The sequence below is a fragment of the Triticum dicoccoides genome, chromosome 2B (genome assembly GCF_002162155.2).
Source record: "Triticum dicoccoides isolate Atlit2015 ecotype Zavitan chromosome 2B, WEW_v2.0, whole genome shotgun sequence".
Lineage (NCBI taxonomy): Eukaryota > Viridiplantae > Streptophyta > Magnoliopsida > Poales > Poaceae > Triticum > Triticum dicoccoides.
Window position 1 is genome coordinate 661,306,541 of NC_041383.1, and position 6,000 is coordinate 661,312,540.

Sequence of the window (6,000 nt, forward strand, 5' to 3'; positions counted from 1 at the left end):
GGGTGCGCCCACCCCCCTGGGCGTGCCCTACCCTCTTGTGGGCCCCTCGAGGCTCCCCCGATCGACTTCTTTCGCCTATATAAGCCTATGTACCCTAAAAACATCGAATATGAAGATAGATCGGGAGTTACGCCACTTCAAGCCTCTATAGCCACCAAAAACCTCACGGGAGCCTGTTCCGGCACCCTGCCGGAGGGGGAACCCATCACCGGTGGCCATCTTCATCATCCTGGCGCTCTCCATGACGAGGAGTGAGTAGTTCACCCTCGGGGCTGAGGGTATGTACCAGTAGCTATGTGTTTGGTCTCTCTCTCTCTCTCGTGTTCCCTCTATGGCACGATCTTGATGTATCCCGAGCTTTGCTATTATAGTTGGATCTTATGATGTTTCTCCCCCTCTACTCTCTTGTGATGAATTGAGTTTCCCTCTTGAAGTTATCTTATCAGATTGAGTCTTTAATGATTTGAGAACACTTGATGTATGTCTTGCCGTGCTTATCTATGGTGACAATGGGATATCATGTGCCACTTGATGTATGTTTTGGTGACCAACTTGCGGGTTCCGCCCATGAACCTATGCATAGGGGTTGGCACAGGTTCTTGTCTTGACTCTCCGGTAGAGACTTTGGGGCACTCTTTGAAGTACTTTGTGTTGGTCGAATAGATGAATCTGAGATTGTGTGATGCATATCGTATAATCATGCCCACAGATACTTGAGGTGACAATGGAGTATCTAGGTGACATTAGGGTTTTGGTTGATTTGTGTCTTAAGGTGTTATTCTAGTACGAACTCTTGAATAGATTGATCCGAAAGAATAACTTTGAGGTGGTTTCGTACCCTACCATAATCTCTTCGTTTGTTCTCCACTATTAGTTGCTTTGGAGTGACTCTTTGTTGCATGTTGAGGGATTGTTATATGATCTATCTTTGTTATTATTGTTGAGAGAACTTGCACTAGTGAAAGTATGAACCCTAGGCCTTGTTTCCTACCATTGCAACACCGTTCACGCTCACTTTTATCATTAGTTACCTTGCTGTTTTTATAATTTCAGATTACAAATACCTTTATCTACTATCCATATTGCACTTGTATCACCATCTCTTCACCGAACTACTGCACCTATACAATTTGCCATTGTATTGGGTGTGTTGGGGACACAAGAGACTCTTTGTTATTTGGTTGCAGGGTTGTTTGAGAGAGACCATATTCATCCTACGCCTCCTACTGATTGATAAACCTTAGGTCATCCACTTGAGGGAAATTTGCTACGGTCCTACAAACCTGTGCACTTGCAGGCCCAACAACGTCTACAAGAAGAAGGTTGTGTAGTAGACACCAAGCTCTTTTCTGGCGCCGTTGCCGGGGAGGTGAGTGCTTGAAGGTATATCTTTAGATCTTGCAATCGAATCTTTTTGTTTCTTGTTTTATCACTAGCTTAGTCTATAAAAGAAAACTACAAAAAAATGGAATTGAGTTTGTCTCACACGCTTCATCTTTTTAATATCTTTCATGAGAATGATGGTAAGGAAAATTGTGCTCAAGTACTAGAAGAAGTAATCCATAAAATGTTTTGCACAAAACCTTTGAATGATGAGCATGATTGCAATTTTGTTTGTATGAATTCCTTGAATATCCATAATGCTAATGATATGCAAATCCACAAGCTTGGGGATGCTATGTTTGATGAATATGATATTTTTTGTCCCCCAAGTTTTGATGAGAATATTTATTATGATGAAAGCATGCCTCCTATTTATGATGATTATATTGATGAAAGTGGGTTTGGAAGAGTGTCAACTTTAGGTACTATTGATCCTACTATTTTGGAGGATGTTGAATCTTATTGTGATGAATATGAAAGTGGATTTGGAAGAGTGTCAACTTTATTTAGTGATGAATCCACTATTTCGGAGGAGGTTCCAATTGATTATGAGAACAAAGTTGCTATCTATGATGATTACTGTGATGACTTGTATGCTATTAAGAATAATGATAACCATGAAACTTGTCATCATGATTTTAGTTTCCAATTGGATTATGCTTCACATGATAGTTATTTTGTTGAGTTTGCTCCCACTACTATTCATGAGAAGAAATCTGCTTATGTGGAGAGTAATAAAAATTCTATGCTTGTAGATCATGAAAAGAATGCTTTAGGTGCTGGTTATATTGTTGAGTTCATTCATAATTCTACTTAAAATTATTATGAGAGAGGATCATATGCTTCTACATATTGCAATAATATCAAGTTTCCTCTCTATGTGCTTAAAATTTTGAAGTTATGCTTGTTTTGCCTTCCTATGCTAGTTGATTATTGTTCCCATAAGTTGTTTGATCACAAAATACCTATGCATAGGAAGTGGGTTAGACTTAAATGTGCTAGTAATATTCTTCATGATGCTCTCTTTATGTTTCAATTCTTATCTTTTATGTGAGCATCATTTCATCATGCCTAGCTAGGGGCGTTAAACCATAGCGCTTGTTAGGAGGCAACCCAATTTTATTTTTGATCCTTGCTTTTTGTTACTGGTTAGTAATAAATAATTCATCTAGCCTCTGGTTATATGTCGTTTCATGTTTTAATTAGTGTTTGTGCCAAGTAGAACCTTTGGGAAGACTTGGGTGAAAGTCAATGTGATCTTGCTGTAAAAATTAGAAACTTTTGCGCTCACAAGATTAGCTGCCATTTTGTACAGAAGAGTGATTTTAGGTTTATTCTTTTTTCAGACAATTAATAGACAAATTACTCAGGTCCACCAATTTATTTCATAATTTTTGGGGTTCCAGAAGTATACGTTTGATACAGATTACTACAGACTGTTCTGTTTTTGACAGATTCTGTTTTCTATGTGTTGTTTGCTTATTTTGATGCATCTATGGCTAGTATGTAAGGGTATGAACCATAGAGAACTTGGAATACAGTAGATATTACACCAATATAAATAAAGAATGAGTTCATAGCAGTACCTTAAAGTGGTGGTTTGTTTTCTTACACTAACGGAGCTTACGAGTTTTGTTTTGAGTTTTGTGTGGTTGAAGTTTTCAAGTTTTGGGTAAAAGATTCGATGGACTATGGAATAAGGAGTGTCAAGAGCCTAAGCTTGGGGATGCCCAAGGCAAACCAAGGTAGTATTCAAGGACAACCAAGAAACTAAGCTTGGGGATGCCCCGAAAGGCATCCCCTCTTTCGTCTTCGTTCATTGGTAACTTTACTTGGAGCTATATTTTTATTTGCCACGTGATATGTGTTTTGCTTGGAGCGTCAATTTTATTTTGTTAGTATTTGCTTGCTGTTATTTAGAATAATGTTTTGCATCTATATTTTCAATAAAAATGTCAAGGATGGCCTTCACCATGCTTATTTTGCTAGTATACATGTTGCTGTTTGAAAACATAAAGTTTACCACTGTTTCAAAAATTCCCTAGAAAAGTCAGAGAATGATATAATGTTGAATCTTTTTGCATAATGAGATCTGATAAATCTTTTACAGTGTAATATTTTTCTTATAATTTTTGGAGTTAGGGAAGTATGATGAATCTTGCATTCTTTACAGACTATACTGTTTTGGCAGATTGTTGTTATGTTTGCATTGTTTGCATATGCTTGCTTTATTAATGATTCTATTTGATGATAGGAGTATTAAATATGCAGAGACATTTAGTATTCAGTGTTGAATTATAATGTTATTAATTTGTTACAGTAGAAAATGATAAGGTTTTTCATTGTTTTATACTAACTTATCTCACGAGTTCTTGTTGAGTTTGTTGTGGATGAAGCTTTCGAGATTTAGGAAACCGTGACATAAAAGGAATTAAGGAGACACAAAAGTTCAAGCTTGGGGATGCCCAAGGCACCCCAAGATAATATTTCAAGAAGTCTCAAGCATCTAAGCTTGGGGATGCCCCGGTAGGCATCCCACCTTTCTTCTTCAACAATTATCGGTTAGTATCGGTTGAGCCTAAGTTTTTGCTTCTTCACATGGGTCGTGCTATCCTTGCAATGCCATTTTGTTTTGTTTCGCTTGCTGTTTGAATAAAATACCAAGATCTAAAATTCTTAAATGAGAGAGAGTCTTCACATAGTTGCATAATTATTTAGCTACTCATTGATCTTCACTTATATCTTTTTGGAGTAGTTTGTCATTTACTCATGTGCTTCACTTATATCCTATGAGTAAATGGTTGAATGAGTTGAATGTCATAAATCTGAAATTATATATGTTTCATTTGCTTATCCCATGGGGAGTAATGACTTCACATCCAAGAATTAGAGGTTGTAAATGTATTCGAGGTTAGCAAGCATTGTATTGGTCATTTGAACAATTCATGAAAGAATATTGAAGGAAGAGAGATTTCACATATAAATATACTATCCTAGACATCTTTTATAATTGTGAGCACTCATTAAGTATGACATACTAAAGAGATGATGTTGGACAAGGAAGACAACGTAACGGGTTATGTTTTCTCACATTTCAGTTAAAGTATATTGTCATGGATCATTCAAACATGTTGAGCTTGCCTTTCCCCCTCATGCTAGCCTAAATATCTGTACTAAGTGGGAATACTGCTTGTGCATCCAATATCCTTAAACCCAGTTTTTACCATGAGTGTCCACCATATCTACCTATATGCGGTATTTACCTGCCGTTCCAAGTAAATTTGCATGCGCCAAACTCTAAACCTTCAAATTATAATCTGTTTTGTATGCCCGAATTGCTCATGTAGCAACTAGGGGCTGTCATTGTCTTCCATGCTAGGTGGGTTATTCTCAAGAGGAGTGGACTCCGCTCCTCATTCACGAGAAAGGGGCGGTAACCGGGATGCCCAGTCCCATGATCAAAAAGATCAAAATCAAATCAAAAATAATTGCAAACAAAACTCCCCCAGTTTTGATGTTAGTTGGAGGCACCCGTTGTTTCGGGCAAGCATGGATTGATGATTGTTGGTGGAGGGGGAGTAAAAACTTCTACCATTCTGTTTGGGAACCTCCTATAATGTATGTAGTATGGAAGATATTGGGAACTCTTGGTTGTTATGTTGACAATGAGATCATACCTCTCAAAATTATTTATCTCTATTTTAAAATCGAGCTCTGGCACCTCTGCAAATCTCTGCTTCCCTCTGCGAAGGGCCTATCTTTTACTTTATGTCTTTTACTTTATGCAAGAGTCAAGGTGATCTTCACCTTTCCCTTTTTCATTTTATCCTTTGGCAAGCACTTTATGTTAGGGTGATCCTGATATATATATATCCAATTGGATGTATGTTAGCATGAACTATTATTGTTGACATCACCCAAAGGTGAATATGTTTGGAGGCAACACTATAAGCCCCTATCTTTCTCTGTGTTCGATTAAAACTTTGGACCCATTAATATCACGTGAGTGTTAGCAATTGTAGAAGACTATATGATAGTTGAGTATGTGGAATTTGCTAAATCAAAGCTCTGACATAGACCCTTCCTGAAAATAAGATGAATTGCAATTGTTTGATGACTAAGAATGAAGTTTGCTAGTTTTCAAGAAAGTTTATGGTCTATGCTTTGACATGTGAATAGCTTGTTACTTTATTATGAAAAGTTTTATGAGATGAACTACTGTTATGACATATAAACATGCTAGAAAAGGTGATTGAAATTACCATTGATCAAACTTGTGCACCTTCTAGCATTCACACTTCATAAATTCTTTCTTTTATCATTTACCTACTCGAGGACGAGTAGGAATTAAGCTTGGAGATGCTGATACGTCTCCAACATATCTATAATTTATGAAGCATTCATGTTATTTTATTATCTGTTTTGAATGATTACGGGCTTTATTATACACTTTTATATTACTTTTGGGACTAACCTATTAACCGGAGGCCCAACTCATATTGCTGTTTTATTGCCTGTTTCAGTATTTCGAAGAAAAGGAATATCAAACAAAGTCCAAACGGAATGAAACCTTCGGCAGCGTGATTTTGGAAAGATTGTGATCCAGGAGACTTGGAG